The 20,859-nt window shown below is 35.6% G+C and overlaps 1 protein-coding gene across 6 annotated transcripts in view; it reads right to left on the bottom strand.

Moving 5' to 3' along the window:
- LOC138715318 (serine protease gd-like) overlaps positions 1-20,859 on the bottom strand; it is a 371,579-nt gene that overhangs the window by 204,012 nt on the left and 146,708 nt on the right. The window contains exon 4 of one of the 6 annotated variants that reach the window (XR_011336239.1): positions 345-2,105. The exons of the other annotated variants lie outside the window; for them this stretch is intronic. The gene's annotated coding sequence lies outside the window, so the exon portion shown is untranslated. Of the gene's footprint in view, positions 1-344; positions 2,106-20,859 lie in introns of those variants that run through there. 6 annotated transcript variants of the gene reach the window in all.

The raw sequence follows: 20,859 nt of genomic DNA, 5'->3' as shown, positions 1-20,859 counted from the left end.
AGCTGAGGTTCTCGCATTTATACTTGCATGCACACCGACTCAGAAAGCAAGCTGGAGAACCCTGTGCACTGTACCTCACTAGGTCTACCAGTTTTTTTCTGTTGTCACAACCAACATAATTTAGTTAGACCTTACTGTTGCTTTCATGCAAACAGAACAAGAATAATCAGTCTGTCCAGCAGTAGCGGCGGTGATCGAAATCCTCGGTGAGGCCAGATGCAACTAGTTTAAGTGCCTCCGATAGAAAATGTTTATTTATGATATTATTAATATCATTATTACATTATTATTATTATTATTATTATTATTATTATTATTATTATTATTATTAGTCTATTATTATTACTAGTAATGAAAAAGAATAATTTCACTCACCAAATAAGCTGTTATGCTGTGAGTTTCAGTGATTGTTTCAGTGTGATGAAGCAACACATATGTGTTGAAATTTCCCTTTCTTTCATTTATTTTTATTTTTTTTTCCTTTGACAGCAACGAACAAGGCCAACAGAGAAGTTTATTTTGCACCACATTACCACATAACCATTTATGTTGCCCATACCAGAATGCAATAGAAACTCGCGTTTTAAGATTATCTGTCAGAAAAATTGTCAGCGATGTCATAGGTATCTCGGTAGGCTCTCTCCTTATTTAAAACTTCCTTTCTTTCAATATTAATTCTTCTCGAAAAAGGACACTCTAACAATGAATTAACTACACCAGCATTATTTCTCGCATTTGTTTCTGTTTATATTTTCCCGAAATACATAACAACATTGGCCCAGATTCACTACACGAAGTACAATAGTATAACACCCTCGCTTAAGTCATAAACTAAGACATAAGAGGAGAGAATAGTGTGGGTCTCTGCCTCCCAAAAAGCTGGAATGTTTGTTATTTATGGCCAATTTAGGGAGACAAGTCACCCTATTCCCACCCCACTCTACCCTTGAGGCCGGCCCATGGTTGGGAGGAGTGAAACCTGACCAGGCCAGACGAATTGTGCCTCAGTTACAACGTTTTAAGAGCAACTTCAAAAGCCCGCGAAGACAAATGAAAATCCAGAAGAAGACCCTGCACGAGCAATCCTGGCCTCATGAACAAATTTTACTGCAAAACAGGTCTAAATACATCACAAACCAGACCCGGCACGAGCGATCCTGGCTTCAGGAACAAATTTTACTGCAAAACAGGTCTATCTACATCACAAAGTTTTCAAATGCTTCTACAGCGATATATGCTTCATTCAAATAACTAATACATTACATAAAAACAAAATTTGATTTGAGTTAAACTAAGTGACTGAGGCCCGGCCTCACTTGCCTCAGTCAATCAGCCGCCACTGCTGTCCAGGTATGGTGTAGGTTAGCAATTAGTAATGAGACTTACCTCCTGTGCTGGACGAGCTTTTACAGGAACATTTTTATTACCGGTATTTGAACTTAGGCCTATGTACTCATTTCCTCCATTTTCCAGCTTTTTTTTCATTGCAGCGCAGTACCTTCTCCTTTAATTCGTCGTTTCTTTCCTCTCAAACTCTTTCAAATATCTGCCGCCTCCGTCATTTAATCTAACTATGAGGAGGAAGCGCGCTGGACATAGAGCCTTTCATAATATGTTAACAGCATTGGTAGTTAAACCGCATGCTATCTTTCGATTGCATTTGGTACTACATTTTCATTCGTGGCAGTTCGAGCCTTTTATACATTATTGGGCTTGGCATATACATCCCATTTTGCACACAATTTCAAAATTCCGTATTATGGCACTTAGAGCCTTTTTTTATTTCAAGTCTTCAATTAACATAATGCAGAGAGAGCCAGCGAAAAGTTACCGCACTATGCAGGAAACGTGTTTGTTGAGAGCAGATTATTACGTAGTGTTGCACCACTACACTTGTTATTGAACATTGTTTGTGTTATTTGTGACTCCACTCGTCAACTAAATACTCCGTACACTTCTAGCTGTCCGTGCACTTCCTCCCCACCACTCGTGTGTACACATGTAGTGATGTTTAGGTTACATTAAAACATGTTTCGAGCTAAAAAGAGTATTCTTGAAAATCACTGCGAAATTGCCCGAGCTGTACTGCGAAGTTACACGAGTTCCTGAAACACACACATATGATCTCATGTTTTAGATGGAGCTATTTCCCTGTTGAGATACACTTAAAAAAATAAAATGTTTATACCAACCAATACAATTGTGTCTAGTGATTAACTGCTGGATGGAGAAAATTTTTTCAAGCATTTTTCGGTATAACTATAGACAGAAAACCTTAATACTGCGAAGTTAGCCGAGTTTGCATTATCATATTCATTCTGTCACTCGTTATTACTGTAGATTAATTGCATTGATGTATAATTTTTCTTGTAGTTGTATTGTATTTCTGGTGGTGTGGAAGAAAAGGCCTGATGACCTTAACTCCACCAGAGTAAATAAATAAATAAATAAATAAATAAATAAATAAATAAATAAATAAATAAATACATATGTATTATTAGCATCATCAACTTCAAAAGAATTGTAGGGGTATTCTTCTGAATTGAAATATAACTTTACATCCTGCATTCCACATAAATCGAACTTGGAGCAATCTTCGTCCATTTTTGTCTGTACGTTTTAAATCCTACGATGACATGCTATCTGGGTTTGCTTGAATTCATACTTGTGCTAATATATCAACTGACTGACGGAGGAAGACGTGAGTAAATGCGGTGCTCATAAAGTTGCCAGAATCGAAATGCTATTTGTGAAGGTGGATCCTACTCCAAGACCTTTGTAATTTCTCAATATCTGAAACACCTAGAAACATTGATAGTGTCCCTAGCTCGCTAAAGGATTAGTTCAATCCTAGTGTTTAATAAAGTGCATACAATTTATCTTTCCACGGTCGCGTACGGCACCAGACTCGGCAGTAAAAAAATGCCGTGTAACTTCTGTCGCTTGAGTGCAGCAGTCGTTTAAAAAACTTAACAAAACTTCAGTCATATACTTACTTAATTACTTACTTACTGGCTTTTAAGGAACCCGGAGGTTCATTGCCGCCCTCACATAAGCCCGCCATTGGTCCCTATCCTGAGCATACAGACATATATCTGAAAAATGATACGTTAATTTTGACAGAAGTTTTGAAAATTTTAGACAAATGTATATGCAAGAGTACAACGTTGATTGTCTTTATTTTACTTTACAGCTACAGGACTTGCTTGGCATGCGACGTTAAAACACACAGAAACTCCTTTCTCGCTTGTAGGTGACATCGACCTGATATGCTTATAGAAAGCAGCGTTCGAGGTGTTAGAGTCTATTTGCCGATGTGGTGTATGATTATGTAGTCCTGACAGTCGCCGGTAATGTGCGCCTGGGTCAGGCGAGTCCATTTAGTTACGCCAAGGGGTGTTTGAGTTAGTCGCTTGCCTTCAGAGCGATCGGATGTCATGCATGCGGTATAAGCTGTACTCCATTTCTCTACCGACCGCTCGCCCTTATCTCTACTCCGGAGCTTTCCCCGCTACTCCTATTATTTCCCTTCTTTCTCGTCGCTGAGTTGTCAGGGCTAAATAATCGGTCTGTACTCGATATGCTGCTTAAATCGTTATAGCGTGTGTAACCCAAACCTGCCACTTAACTACCATACTTACACCACTTAGATGCCAATAATCTATGCGGATGGGCAATGATTCATTATCTTCCTTGAGATAAGGGTGTATTATGCATATCAGATACAAGCGATAAAAGATACATTTTAGAGTTATGCTTTGAATGTCCAGATAATTTACATAGTTCGCATTCAGATCTTCCGTTCTGCGTCGAAATGCAATGTCCACCACAAAGTAAACAATTTCGTCATAAAATAACGTTACGTATGTGGTGCATTGTAGTATGTTGAAGCTTAAACCACTGCCATCGTGATCTAATACAGGCCGTAAGGCAGACCACGTGACTCGCTTAACAGCTGATCGCGAAGGGCGGTCTTTCAACCATATCAATTAGTTGCAGTACATGAAAAATAACACATATTTCTCTGAAATGCAGTGTAATCGCGTCAGTAAAATTTTAAACAGTGATTGTGAGACACTCGAGACACAATTCACTTGCAACGTAAGATATAATATTATTTTTGGCGTGAAAATTACGTTGTTGCAGGCAAAGTTCGTATGTGTAATATCTGCCTTTATTTCGATTAAATATTGCGCCCTTATGTGGTTAAGCGAATTTTTGGTGTTATAAAGAGTAAATATGTGTAATAATATACACGTGAAAGTGAAACATTGACTGGGATGTAAAGTAAATTATGATTAGGCCTAAGTGCAGCGTAACTGATGTTACTCTTGTCTAATCCATTATTGTTAGTTTACCATATTTGTTTTATTAAATTTAAATTATTGCGCCCTTCTTATGTGTGAATAATCTACATTATAAATAATACGACGTTTGATAATATACACAATTTGAACTAAAAGCGAGATACATATAGTATATTATGAAAAATTATACCCTAGTTGTTGTTGTTGTTGTTGTTGTTGTTGTTGTTGTTGTTGTTGTTGTTATCTAATGCCGGGCTTTGGCAACGAAGCCATTAGCGTTCTTGCTCTCCAATATTTCTCTGTGGTGGATCCATCAGGTAGAACTTCACAGGTTATGAGATGATCTTCAGTCATTTCATCTTCTTTAAATTATACCCTATAGTTTTCATTACTGTTACAGTATCTAGTATTGTAATTAATTGAAATAAAGCACGCTCGCTTCATTACGAAATTCTTGCACATTCATTTAAGCACGTTTCAACAATTTTCAGTTGCATCGCACGCATATTTTGATGTGTTGACATTATAGGTTATGTTTACTCTATCAGTACTTGCCTTATATATTCGCAATTATGCATCATAATTAAGCATAACGCTACGTATAACTTGTAAAACATGCAATTTGTCTACACTTCAATTGTATTTATTCGTTTCATACGGTACTCCAGTCTGATTAGTTTAATATGTTACCAGGGCTAAACTAGCGCTGAGGTAGTTCCCTTCGTATTCATACACCTTGCATATACTAATTAGTTCGGTTAGTTCAGGCTTTTATTATGCCTTGCTTAGAGGATGAAATGCATCTCCACAAAAAATAAATTCAACTGTTTTCAGTTCAGAAGTTACCGGAATTATACCTCACCGCTCGTTTAACCCTAGTTAAGTAATATAGCCGTATGTACATTTCATAGGAGGGACTGTGGTGAATTTTCTACCTTTAAGTAAGGAAGATAACCGTGTTCTGAAGTTTATCCTAAATATATTCTTCTTTATTAAATCTCAAAATAGCTTACGTTCTCAACTTAAAATTTTGGCGCAAATAGGTTATGTTAACATGGTGAATTCTCTTCACATAAAAATAACACAGTTTTATAATTATTCCTGCCACATTATGCAACAAATAAATGGAACTAGCCGGAACTTATGCACACATTGCATTGAATAACAATTTAATTGTATTATTTATTTGTTCCCTACTATTCTGGGTCGTATTGAATTCTATTTATCTAACCTACCAGATGAAGTAACACAACCGTACGTACCTACACTTATTTCATAGGAGGGACTGTGGTAAATTTTCTACCTACAAGTAAGGAAGATAATGTGCTAAATTAAAATCACAATATAAATAATTCTTCTTTATTAAATCTCAAAATAGCTTTCATTCCAAACTTAAAAGTTGATGCAAACAGGTTTTGTTAACATGTAAAACTCCGTTCACATTAAAATAACACAGTTTTGTAATTATTTCGGCAACATATTATGCAGTAAGAAGTGAACGTATCTTATACACACATTACACTAAATAAAATTAAGCACCGACACGCATTAAAGTAATATATTTCACTCAGCTCCGTATACTCAAATAGAAAAGCCTGCCCCATTGAGTGACGTCACACATCCTGCATTACGGCCTGGTCTAGATCACGATGGCAGTGGCTTAAACTCGTTAAAATTCATAGAGTAATCGACTTCAGCCAGTCTCCATGGCTTAAAATAATAATATATCGACTTTTAAATAAGATAATTTGTATAAACAAAAGCCGCCCTAAATAAGGGTTCGATAGATCGGCCTACTAATCAATTCATAAAGAATAATAAGTAAACAAAACAATTTTGTGACACTTGGAAAGAAAAAAAAACATTAAGATAAGAAAACGTACGAAATAAAAGCGCCCACGAACGACTTTGAAAAGGATTTAAGTCGATTAATAGTTCAGTTTTTGGCAACACCATGGAGAATATTAGAAAAGAAAAGATTTTCGTCTCGTTTCAAATGCAAAAACTCTTAAATTATTAACATACTAAACCGTATTTTTTAATAACACTACAGAGTGAATTGCAAGTGATGTCATTAATTTTAGAGGGTTATTCTTTGAGACATTTCAAACAAAAAAGTTTAATACAATTGTGTTCGTTTTTGCTTTTATTTCGAGATAAAAATTATTTATATGAAACATTTCATAGCGTGTTTTGGGAGAGTCATTGATTGAATTCACAAATTGCTCAGTAAATTTAAGAGAGCAGTGTATCATGATAATAAATTGTTGAAAGGCTTTTAGTTTCGTCCTTCAAATGTGAAGAATTTTGAACAAAAGTAGCTAATATTTCCAAATTTATTTTCAGAACGAAAAGTTACATTTGTTTGGATCAAATTTCTGCATATTTGAAGACAAAACTAAAATTCTTTGAATCATTTATCATCATAATACACTGCTCTCTTAAATTCACTGAGCATATTCGTAACATGGCGCTAGGCGAGGGAATCCAGACGGCGGTGACCATAAATAACTATTTTTTAAACCATATACACAGATGAACACGTAGGAAGAACTATGATTTCTAAACTGGGCAGTCGCAACATTAAGATTCATCTTCTAACTATTATGAAAATACAGCCAACATAGTATAGAATGAAGTTTCAGCTACAAAATTAATAAAAGAAAAAGAACATCTGTAAGCCAAAGAGTTTTGAAATTAATATTCTCCCAAAAAGTAAATATTTGTGATTTCTATACTCATAAATATCAAGTAACGTGAATGCAATACATAACTGCATCATAAAATAATATACGTTATGTCATTTTATTTAGAAAACTTAAAAATAAGTTTTAAATATAAAGGTTGATTACAATTAAAATCAGGTCGAAAGTTCTCAACCCAAGTACTATCGATTTTCTTGTCTACAGCTCCTACTCACTGACGCTAATTCCATTTTTTCATTCTCTATGTAATCGACGTTCATTTCTCAAAGCGGAACAATGCCGCCTTCAACAATGTAAATGACATATTGAATCGCCATTTTGAGTTTTGATTTCGATTAAAGCAAGCAAAGATGACGTTTTATGGAGCGTAATATGAATTGAGGAGCTGGGTTCGATTTCCATGGGACAACCAGGATGAACTTCTTCCCACTGAGGTAAGCTTTATAAGTTATATTACAATTCCTGCTTGAAAACTGCAACAATAAGTAGCGAATAAAAGCTGTTACGTTTTGTAGCGTCAATAGCAATTCTAGAAATAAAATATGTGTATATTGGATTCTGATAATTAAGCCTCGATTAGACAAGCACATTTAAAAACACTACCGAAATCGTGACGCAATTTAGAAATTACCATTACTGAGGACGATGACGTTTTATTGTTTTAATACATTAGATTGCATTATGACCATCCTTCCTTATCAATAAATACGAAGAAAATAAATCGTATAATGCAGTGCTTCTGAAAGTGTGGAATTCGGTGAATCGTAAATTATACTTAAATAGTATTTTAAATTTGGAGAACAGGACTACTGCACAATGTGTATAAAGTCACAAAAATACGAATCAATAAAATCATGAAACATCACCAATAATGACAATTATAACTAAATTGTAAAATTACAAAATAAACATGAATAATTGTTATATTTCATTTCATTAATATCATTAATACTATTAAAGATCTAAAAAGAAATATAATATTAATCAGTGTCATATCTGGATTCCCTGCGTATTTATCCATAAACTAATTACTGAAATAGGCTAAATGCAGAAGCAAAAATGAGGCTACATCTTTCCGATCTAAAACCAGATAATTATAAAAAACCTGTGGCCTTTAAAAAGGAATACATTCATCACACAGAACAGAATAATTAAGATTTTATATAATTACGTGTGTTAATTATTAAATACTATTAAAATATATTAACATTTGTATTGCAAGGATTATTTTCAATCAATCTTCTTAATGTATCCAGCTGTTTGCTGGTTCATGGTCAAGAGTAAGTGAGAAATGTATTAATATTACAAAGGATAGCACTTTTTAGAAAGAAACTAAGTCAAAATTTGCTACATTTTAGGAGAGCAAAGAAACTTATTTTCATGAATAGACAGGCTAAATACGAGTGTACCAGTCCAATACCGGTACTATAAATATCAACTTGATGTTAGAGATACAGGGGAATGTTTGACTAAGTTCCTTTCTTTGCAAATCAATACTTAATGGAAGTATTAATCATTTCAACACAAAAATACAAATTTTGACTTAGTTCCTTTCTAAAACGTGCAATTGAAATATACAGGTGGTACATATTATTTATAGAGTAAGGTACACATATTTTATCACCTAATTACATATTTGGGTGAGCCGTGGTAATTTGTACTTAAAATCAATTTGTTCCTCATAGAATACTACTTTTTATTAAATTTTCATAAAATAATAATAATAATAATAATAATAATAATAATAATAATAATAATAATAATAATTAGGGCTAGGATTTTGATGAAATTGCATCTTTTTTCTAGTAAGCCAGAAACATTGCTGCTTTAGTATTTATGTGTAATGTGATAAACTGAGTTTTTTGAGACATATTTGTTAGGGCATTTTTTTGCCTGTTTCAACTCATAAGAGCATCTTTTGTTTTATTCGGTCATTTTTTAGGCATTTTCATTTAATTTTGGCCATAAATCCCCACTATTAATGTAAAATAATGTTTATTTTCTTTGATATTTTCTTTACATATTTTGTTTATTAATACCCATTATTTTGTATAATATTTTAATCGTTTTTCTACACAAATATTGCCATTTTAACGTAGTACACTCCATGTAATGGATCAGTCCAACCACCCCTTCAATGTAGACTCCTCTATACTTCCTAATTACAGATAAGAGTGGCCTTGCGGTAGACTACATGGAAACTAAAAGTAACGTAAATCCATGGCGCTACAGCCCATGAAGGGCCAAGACCGACCAGTCGACTGCTGACCTCACGTCCACATGCCGAAGCAGAGGTAAACAATCATACATGGAAACTACATCAAGTAAAATAATTAATTAAAGTGTACTACTTAGAAAAATTATGTAAAATTTAATTTAATTACTAGTCTAAATATTATTAAGTTGTACAAAACCTCTTTTCATACTAAGCCAACTATGTAAGATCAATTTTTAGGCCATTTAAGGGCATTTTTTAAAGATTTATAGGTCATAAATGCATTGTTTTTAGGACATTTTTTCATGATTTATAGGTCATCAAAATCCTAGCCCTAATAATAATAATAATAATAATAATAATAATAATAATAATAATAATAATAATAATAATATTTAATTATATTATTTAATTTGCAAATGGCCTTTAGAGAGCACAGAGGTTCATTGCTGCCCTCATATATGCCCTCCATCATCGGTCCCTAATCTAAGCAAGATTAATCCAGTCTCCACCATCACATCCCATCTCCCTCAAATTCATTTTAATATTATCCCCCCATCTACGTCTCGGCCTTCCCAAAGATCTTTTTCCCCTCAGGTTTTCCATCTAACACGCTATATCAGCAATGCAGAACTGCGCTCCAATTGTAGCATACGTCACGAGCCGGACTACGTCATTCATCCCTTCCCCCAAGGCCACGCGTCATCCACATGACAAGGTACAGAAGATTTGTAATCACTGTCTAGAGGTGGAATTCGAAGCAATATCGGTCGGATAGTACTAGTTTAAAGAGCAATGGGGAATATGAATACTTCTGTAATTCAAAATAATCGCAAAGCACGTTGTCTCATTTGTGAACAATTTGTTATAATTATTGTGGTCGGAAATACTTTCGTCATTTTTTTCTGTGAGTACGAGTTTGCTATAATCTGTCACATGGTCAAGGAGTCATGGAGAAGTCATTCAACGCCGGTGGACTGTGGAAGGGGAACCAATGCTTTCCCCATGCTTCCACCCCTCTCTCTCTCTCTCTCTGTGAGTTCTGCATCCCTGCTCTATATGTATTTCTGGATTCATCCATATGTGCTACATGCCCTGCCTATCTTAAACATCTGGATTTAATGTTTCAATTATGTCAGGTAAAGAATGCAATGCGTACGGTTCTGCTTTGTATGACTTCCTCCAATCGCCTGTAACTTCATCCCTCTCAGCCCCAAATATTTTCGTAAGCACCTTATTCTAGAACACACTTAACCTCTGTTCCTTCCTCAAAGTGAGAGGCCAATTTTCACAACCATATTGAACAACCGGTAATATAGTTATTTTATAAAATCTAACTTTCAGTTTTTTTGAAAGCAGACTTGATGACGAAAGATTCTCAACCGAATAATAGCAGGAATTTCCGTTATTTATACTGTGTTTAACTTCTTCTAGAGCATAATTTATATTTGTTATTGTTTCTCGAATATATGTTAAATTGTCCACCTTCTCAAAGGATAAATTTACAATTGTTATATTTCCATTTCGTGGTATGTTCTGGTCACGAGACATAATCATGTACTTTGTCTTCTCGGGATTTACTTCCAAACTTATCTCATTACTTGATTTGAAAATGATGTTGGGTCCGATAAACTGTGCAATAATATTCAAAATTTATGTTACAACCGTCAAACGTATCAGTATACAAATGTGATTGAACACACAGATGCTATTTTTACATATTAAAAGATAATGGTAAACGTTTTCGGTTTGAAGGAACCATCTTCAGATCAACCTACAGATAAAACTTCAGAGTACAATGGGCCTATACTGCGAACAAACAGTGAAGTAGCCTATATATGAAGAACATAATGGAAAACAATGGTGCATGTAAATGTCATTGGTTAAAATAGGATAAAACGAACATTAAAACAGTATCTATATAATATAAGGTAGTAAAATTACGTATTGACAGAACGAAATGTGCAGAGTGATCCGTTTGGATATGGATAAAATAAAAACACCGTAAAACATTTACTAATGTACTTTGTTTGTTGAAACTTTGTGTATACAGCACTGGAAAATGGAGATTCCTCAGAGCTCAACATGACCCCCATTGCGCACCCTGCACAACTCATAACGGTGATGCAATTCAGCCCATATCCGTTGTAACATAAGAGGGATGATTTGTTGAAAAGCTTGAGTAATTTTTACTCTCAGATCATCAATGATACTGGGTTTCTCTGAATAGATGTCTTTAACAAAACCCTACACGAAGAAGTCAGGAAGTGTTAAATCTGGGGAGTTTGGAGACCGAACTTTGTACAGATATAGATACACATCATGCATAACGTGGCCCGCCGAAGTGGTATGCAACTTGAAAATGAGTCACAGTCCTGCCATCTACCCGCAGTATGCGGAACCTGAATCACGCAAAGTGAAGTGGGTAGACATTAGACACACACGCATAATAAAGAACAATTGACTGACTGCTATAGAAGATTGCATTGTAACATTATACGTGAATGTTTGATCCTATTTATTCTTACTTTTTATTCTTTTTATTAAATTAACGTCCATTTACACAATTTTAATGAAGTCTATGTTTTTCTCCTTGTTATGAAAGTTAAATGTGCAAACATTGGCAAATATCGGTCAGAGCGTGTAGATTTGTATAGAGAACATATCATACATACATACATACACGCATGCATGCATACATACATATTACGTACGTACGTACATACATACATACATACATACATACATACATACATACATACAGACAGACAGACAAAACACAAAGAATTGTACGCACATCAAAAAGCAATTCAACTTTACTTTTATCATATTTCTAATGTGGTATGTAAATGTACGTAATCCCACTGAAAATAACTATTATTAATTCTAAAACATACGTCCCTCAAAATATTGTTGTTCATGTCCAAAAATGCATTATTTCGAAATTCTATCTAGGTGTAATCATGTTGCCACTATGGTATCTTAAGCCTCCTGGAAAGAACAATATCTTAATTTCTAAAATATGTCACTCGTAACCAGTAGCGGCCGGTGACCGAAATCTCGGTTAGGCCACATGTAACTAGTTTAAGTGCCTCCGATAGGAAAATTTTATTTACGATATTAATAATATTATTATTATTATTAATGAAATATAATGTCAGCAAATAAGTTGTTATGCTGTGAGTTTGTTTCAGTGATTGAGTGTGATGAGCAGGGAACGGATTTATATGGACTAAAAATATATGAAATATGTAAATATATATGTAGTTATTTTTACCAAAATATGGAATTAAATATGGATTTTTACCAAAATATGGAATTAAATATGGACTTAAAATTATAAAAAAAATGACTATGTACGTTAAATATTGGTACATTTTAATCAAACTAAACAAAAAATATAATGGACGTACCTTATCTTCCAATGTAGTTTCAACAAAACACAATTTTTATTGTCTGTTACCATAACAATAGGTTACAAGCATTTCTTTCAAGTGCTGAAAAGTGAATCTTCTTCTATTGTCTCTGAGGATAGATTTATACTGACTAAAAGAGCGTTCGACGTCACAAGAAGTAACTGGTACATAATTCAATTTCACAATGTCTGCTGGGGATAAGTCCAAGTTAATCTTCACTGTTGATTCACCACTCATCACAGCAACAACCTTTTGTAGTTCTTCATATCCAGGGTTTTTTGAAAGTACAGTGTCCACCTTAGCTCTTACTGCATCTGCAACTTTACCTCTACCACGATTCAGTTGTTCCACAGTACTATTTATAATTTCAAAACTTTCAGATAGTGAAAGGTGCCTATTTTGGAGACTTTTGAGCGTTTTTATGATGCATGAAAATGTATGCTGAATGTGAGCTAAGTCATTCTTCACACTTATGTCACAGGTAACTGTTTTCGCAGTATCAATTGAGACTGCATCTTCAGAGTCCAATGCAAGGAGAACATTGTTAATAGAGTCTATATGTTCGGCATAATATTCAACTGCTTCTAGCCATGTACCCCATCTAGTTAAAATTGGCTTTGGTGGCAATGGAATTTCAGGGTACATTTCTTTCAACACGTTAACTCTACTGGGAGCTTTGAGAAATACTTTTTTCACTGATGAAATCAACAAATCTACTTTAGGGAAATTGTCTCTGACCACTTCTGCCACACGATGAAATGCATGCGCCACACAAGTAAAATGAGTCAATTTAGGATATACAACAGATAATGCTTGTCCAGCTTTGACCATATAAGGGGCAGCATCGCTAATAAAGAATAACACATTATCGTACATAATACCCTTTGGCCACAGGATACCCATAGCTTCGTTGAACAGTTTAACTATAGTTTTGTTATTGCACTTTTCTAGAACATCACAATGTAAAAGAATTCGTTCAGAATATTGTTCACTTAACAAACCGATAACTACATTACCAACAAGTCTACCTTCTTTGTCGGGAGTCTCATCAATGGAAACCCAAATTGAACTATCTTTAATTTCATCTCTTATCTTCTGTATTGTCTCATCGTAGATGGATGGAGCATACGTCTTCCTAAGTGTTGACTCATCCGGGATTGTATGTTGAGTATATTTTTCAAGGAATTCCCTGAAGACCTTATTCTTTAGTTTGTAGAGAGGAATATCAGCAGAGATGAGAGAACGGCACAGGTCGATGTTAAACTCAGATCTTACATTCGATGTTGTTGGTTGTGTTAAAAACAATTGTCTCTGCTTGGAATTTAGTTGTTTGTTGGCCTGATGTTTACTAGTTGTAATGTGTTGTTGCACCAGGAACTTTTGTGTAGATGATACTGCACACTGACACAAATTACAAAATAATATTTTATTGTCAGTTGATAAACCATCTTCTTTAAATTCTGAAATGTAACTTGTTAGTTTTGATTTTAAATTGACTGAATGACGTACTTTTGGCATATTTACCGTCTTTATAGTATGATTTACAAAACTGAACCTATGTGTACTCTGACTGGCATTTAACTGTTGAGCTGCACAACTGAAGTCTGTTAAAAATTTTAAATTAAATTAATACAGTATTGTAACTTACTTTCCCATTGTTGATAGGACTGCTAATTTTCAAATAACTCTGATGTTAAAGGGATTACTGAACATATGTTTAAATCTCTATTGTTGAAATGTATTTTTAAAAGTTAATGGAATTTTGTTTTGTTTTATTGTTAAACCTAATATAATATGGACTGTTTTATATGAAATATGGAAAATATATGGAAATTAACGAAAATATGTACTAAACTCTAAAATATGGAAAAATATGGAAAATAAAAGTAGGATTTTTCAACCCTACACATTGTGAAACATAAAGATAATGCAAAATATAAATTATATTAGCTTTATAAGTAAATATGTATTTACATATAAATCCTTTCCCTGGTGATGAGGCAACCCATATAATGCTCAGCTGAAGAAGTATTTTTTGAAATTCCTCTAAAAATATTTTTCAGATCGCTAAAGGTCTCAGTAGACACACTGTTCTATCTGTCTGCCTGTCTGTCTGCCTGCCTACCTGCCTGCCTGCCTGCCTGCCTGCCTACCTACCTACCTACCTACCTACCTATCTATCTATCTATCTATATATCTATCTATCTATCTATCTATCTATCTATCTATCTATCTATCTATCTATCTATCTATCTATCTATCTATCTATCTATCAATCTATCTATCAATCTATCTATCTATCTATCTATCTATCTATCTATCTATCTATCTATCTATCTATCTATCTATCTATCTATCTATCTATCTATCTATCTATCTATCTATCTATCTATCTATCTATCTATCTTTTATTTAATTTAATTTTTTCCTTTGACAGCAACAAACAAGGTCAACAAGGAAGTTTATTTTGCACCCCGTTACCACTTACCCATTTTTATGATGCCTATACTAGGATGCAATAGAAACTCGCGTTTTAACATTATCTGTCAGAAAAATTGTCAGCGATGGCGTAGATATCTCCGTAGGCTATAGCTTTATTTAAAATTTCCTTTCTTTCAAGATCAGTTCTTCTCGAAAAAGGTCACTCTAACAAACTACATAATCATTATTTCTCGCATATGTTTCTCTTTATATTTTCCCGAAACACATAACAACATTGGACCACACTCACTGCCGGTACTGTATTAGTACAACACCCTCGCTTAAGTCATAAACTGTGACATAAGGGGAGAGAACAGTGTGGGTCTCTGCCTGCCAAACAGCGGGAATTTTTATGTTGTGTATTGTCTTTTCAGGAAGACAAGTCACCACTGCTATACCCACCCTATTCCACCCTTGAGACTGGACCATGGATGGGAGCAGTGAAAGCTGACCTGGCCACGATGCCAGACGAATTGTGCTTCAGCTACAACGTTTCAAGCGCAACCTGAAAGCCCGCGAAAACATACGAAATGCAGAAGCCAGACCCGGTACGAGCGATCCTGCCCTCAGGAACAAATTCTACTGCAAGACAGGTCTATATACATCACAAAGTATTCAAATATTTCTAATGCGACATATGTTTCATTCAAGTAACTAATATATTATACAAAAACACAACATTTGATTTCAGTCAAGTCAAATGACTGAATCCTGGCCTCGCTTGCCTCAATCAGCCGCCACTGCTCATAACATTATTCTTTATGTTAAACAATGACTTCTCGCGACATTATACTGTACGTTTTTCTTTCTGTATTCTCCTTAATCTCCTTGCATTCCCCCCATTCTCCTTCTATCTCACGTGGTCTCGTGTCCCCCTTGTTCTTCGCATTTCCCCGTATTTTCCCTGTTCTCCCCATATTCCCTTGTTCTTTTTGTATTCCCCTTATTCTCCTTGCATCCCCCTATTCTCCTTGTACCTCACGTGTTGTCGTGTCCCCCCTGTTTTCCACATATGTGGATTATCTATTCTCTTTGTATCTCATGTATTTTCCTCGCGTCTCAACTGTTCTCCGCATATCCTCTGTATTCTCCTAGCATTTCCCCTGTTCTCCCCGTATTCCCTTTGTTCCTTTTGTATTCCCCTTATTCTCCTTGCATCCCTCTATTCTCCTTGTATCTCACATGTTCTCGTGTCCCCCCCCCCCTGTTCTTCGCATTTCCCCGTATTTTCCCTGTTCTCCCCATATTCCCTTTGTTCTTTTTGTTTTCCCCTTATTCTCCTTGCATCCCCCTATTCTCCTTGTATCTCACGTGTTCTCGTGTCCCCCCTGTTCTTCGCATTTCCCCGTATTTTCCTCGTATTTTCCCTGCTCTCCCCATATTCCCTTTGTTATTTTTGTATTCCCCTTATTCTCCTTGCATCCCCCTATTCTCCTTGTATGTCACGTGTTCTCGTGTCCCCCCTGTTCTTCGCATTTCCCCGTATTTTCCCTGTTCTCCCCATATTCCCTTTGTTCTTTTTGTTTCCCCCTTATTCTCCTTGCATCCCCCTATTCTCCTTGTATCTCACGTGTTCTCGTGTCCCCCCTGTTCTTCGCATTTCCCCGTATTTTCCTCGTATTTTCCCTGTTCTCCCCGTATTCCCTTGTTCTTTTTGTATTCCCCTTATTCTCCTTGCATCCCTCTATTCTCCTTGTATCTCACGTGTCCTCGTGTCCCCCCACCCCTGTTCTTCGCATTTCCTCGTATTTTCCCTGTTCTCCCCATATTCCCTTTGTTTTTTTTGTATTCCCCTTATTCTCCTTGCATCCCCCTATTCTCCTCGTACCTCACGTGTTGTTGTGTCTCCCCTGGTTTCCACATATGGGGAATATCTATTCTCTTTGTCTCTCATGTATTTTTCCTCACGTCCCAATTTTTCTCCGCATATCCTCCGTACTCTCCTCGTATTTCCCCTGTTCTCCCCGTATTCCCTTGTTCTATTTGTATTCCCCTTATTCTCATTTGCATCCCCACTACTCTCCTTGAATCTCACGTGTTCTCGTGTCCCCTCTGTTCTGCGCATATCCTCGTATTCTCCTTGTTTTTCCCCCGTTCTTCACGTAATCCTCTTGTTCGCTTCGTATTCCTCTTCTACTCCTTGAAATCCCATGTTTTCCTTGTATTTCCCTTGTTCTCCTTGGATTCCCCATTTGTCCTTTTATTCAGGTTGCTCTCCTTTTATTATTATGTTTTTATCCCTTGTTCTTCTTGTATTTACCTCGTCCTCCTTATAGTCTCCTTGTTCCTTCTGCTTATATTCTCCTTGTTCTCCTTTCATTCCCATGATTTTCCTTGTATTCCAATTGTTCTTCCTATATTATCATTGTTCTCGTTGCATTGCCCTTGTTCTCATTGTATTCTCCTTGTTCTATTTGTATTGTCCTTGAGTATTAACAGATTCTCCTTGTTTGTTCTTCTTGCATACTCCTTGTTATCCCTCTATTATTCTTGTTCTCCTTGTATTTCATTCGTTCTCTTCGTAACTCTCATTTTCCCTTTATATTCGTTTTTTTTTCCACGTATTAACCTTGTTATTCCTCTGTTCCCCTTATTCTCCTTAACCAACCAAGCTCAACCATGGTCAGGAGTGTTTTACGGAGGGAAGTACAAGATAACTCAAGCTAGGAAGCTGCCTGGAGAGGGGAGGTAGTAACAGTGAACAAAGGGGGCCCACCTACGCTTCGATACCTATGTATAGTCACATTATCTGAAAAGTTGACTTCTTGACAATGTATTCAAGGTGCATCTTCCCTATAATAATATGTCGAGCAGTATTTTAATACATAATAATTCGTTTAATATTATTGATGCTAAACATTTATTTTCTAATTGCAAAGGTATATTCATTAGTACAATATATGATTGATCTAAATGTTCCATCATTCTTCTATTTATATGTGCCAAAAGTGTAGATTATAGTGTTGTCATTAAATTTTAAATTTTCACTGTAAGTGGAGGAAAACAGATCACATTTATCTGCACAATATGAACAAACAATTAAACGAAGAGACAATTGAGTTTCTATTTAGTCATTCCAAAGAAATCTCCTTTAATCCCGATAAATCTCCATCTGAATCGCTGTTTACTTCTTTTTCTCCTTCTTATTCTTCTTCTTCTTCTCCTTCTCCTTCTTCTTATTCTCCAGACTCCTCACCTAAATGAATAATGCAATTGTCCACAGCTTCTTCTATTAGAAGAATCTGCTTGACACATTCCTCTTCGTATTTCATGGATTTTTCACACTACTTCTTCTTCCAAGATTCTTCCGTGATTTCATTACATTTTTTTTTCTTATCAGTGCTATGTCGTCATCCATTTTGAATGTAGTGTTGTTTGCAGCAGTCCTAGTTAACGTCATCTTAGAAACTCTTTTTGCTGCTGTCACTCTTTCCCGCACCTTCATAACATCAATTAGAAGTATCCCGGCTTCCCTTTCTTTTTTAACGAATTCCATCACATTATATATCACCTCGCGAGTTTGACATGGAGAACTTCGCCCGATAATGCACTACTCATCACAAACGACAGCCACACAATCAGTACAGCCGGTCGTTCTCCGGCCCTGACGTTTCTCGTGACCGAGGGGGACAGTGTTGCCGATACGTATAGACAGAATGAAAACTGTCACGCGCACGCCGGCCGATTTTGTGAAGCGGAATAAAAACTAATTCGAACGCGTAGGAATGCCTATAAATCATTTTACACATAACTTAGATCACTTCCTTCGTTAATGTACACAGCTAGCGTAGATCACACAACAAAAGCTAATGCGAACGCGTATGTAAAGCATTTTACACAAACGTAGATCGCATCTTTCGTTAATGTACACAGCTAAATAATTATAACAGAATAAAAGCTAATGCGAACACGTATGTAAATTATTATACATAGGCCTACAGTATATCACTACATGACTATGGGAATATCATTACCATTATAATGAAAGTGTATCAAATGAAAAATACTACTTTCCTTAGAATCTGTTAATACTCAAGTGGAAAGACGCCACACATTTAACGGTTGCTTTTCCCATCTTCAAGGCGTCACAAACTCTATCTACCACTTTAGTAACAGGGAGAAGAGGTTCTCCATTGTCTCGCTCCTTCTCAAAATATTCACGCAATTTGCATATATTATATAAATTCATGACTTTGGCTCTTAAAAGAGCCGATTTTTTTCTTTTTCGATTCTGACGAACCACTGGCCATATTACTATATCAATAATAAAGTTTACAGGCACCGTAAATCGCTCAAGCACAAAACAACACAACTACTTCACCTGTACTATAACACAAAGAACTAACGACTCGTTCGCCACGTGCTTCGCATAAAAAAAGGAGTGGCAACATCGCGCTAAATACATCAGACGCTCATAGCTGGTTGGCTCTAGCAGACAACTTTAACCTCTAGTGCCCGCCTCTCTCCCAGCATTGCAAACTGCGATTGAATTAATCTTCGCATATCAGAACTCAAGTCTTGTAACAGCAAATTACAATAGAATTAAAAACATTACTTTAAACCGAACCAGAGTGTTTTAAGGTTAAAATTTAGCAGAATAGTTTCATTCACAGTGGAATTTCGAGGTTATTTTCACAACTTCAAAACGCCACAGGTTGGCAATGCTGGTAGCTATCTTTCTCTCTCGTTCTCTCTTCTCTTTCCAAGCAAATGCCAGCGCCGGAGACTGGCCGGCTGTAGTTTAGACATGTTCTTACACAGAATACAGCCTTCGCAACTTTTATTAGAACTGAACTGTACCGTTCTAGTCCACAGTACACAGCAGGGACAATGGTAGGGGAGATGTGCTCTATGCGCCTGCGCGAAAGTCGACACTTTCGATTAAAGTGTCCTTTGGAAGACGCGACGCAAAGTATCACTTTTCCGTTGCACAGTCGACACTTTGGTGCAAAGGAACACTTTGGATGAAAGTGTAGTTCCGACCACACTTTGAGCCGAAAGTGGCACTTTGTATAAAAATGGCGGACGTCTTGGAAGTTGTCGAATTATTAGAACGTGCGGAAGAGATGGCACAATTAGTGGACAATGTACAAATTAGAGATAGGCCTAAAGACAATCCCGTGGAATTTTATAATGATATAGAATTAAAAAAAACGGTTCCGATTTGATAAAGAAACTTATTGAGATTGCTTATATTTTCGATGACTGGTTGACAAAAACGAATAATAGACGTTTGCCAGTGCCTCCAATAATACAGTTATTGACTGCATTAAAATTCCATGCTACAGATATGTACCATACATTTATATATACATATATATATATATATATATATATAATATTATATATAATATTATAGTTCAGGTATTTCTGTAGTAACATTCGTATATTTATAACCTCAATTCGATGAAGTGATATGTAGGTAGATATGCCTATATAACCTACTTTTTATTACTGAAACGAATTTTTTAACTTAAATAATATTAAACCAACTTCAATCTAATGTAGGCATAATTATTTTAAATTAGCATTGAGAGACCTCACGTGCCTGCCTTCTAAGCAGATTCCATAATTATATTGGGTTTAAAATGATTTTGATTTTTGTTGACTACCTGTATTTTGAGATAAGATTTATCTTGATGTTGATATAATCATTACTGTTTTGATACCGGTAATATATATTTTCACGCCGGTAAGCAATACATCTACTGTCTCTAGTTCATGTGGTCATAACC

Source organism: Periplaneta americana, chromosome 15, assembly GCF_040183065.1.
Source record: "Periplaneta americana isolate PAMFEO1 chromosome 15, P.americana_PAMFEO1_priV1, whole genome shotgun sequence".
In the NCBI taxonomy this organism is placed as follows: Eukaryota; Metazoa; Arthropoda; class Insecta; order Blattodea; family Blattidae; genus Periplaneta; species Periplaneta americana.
This window is presented reverse-complemented; position numbering and strand designations above follow the sequence as displayed.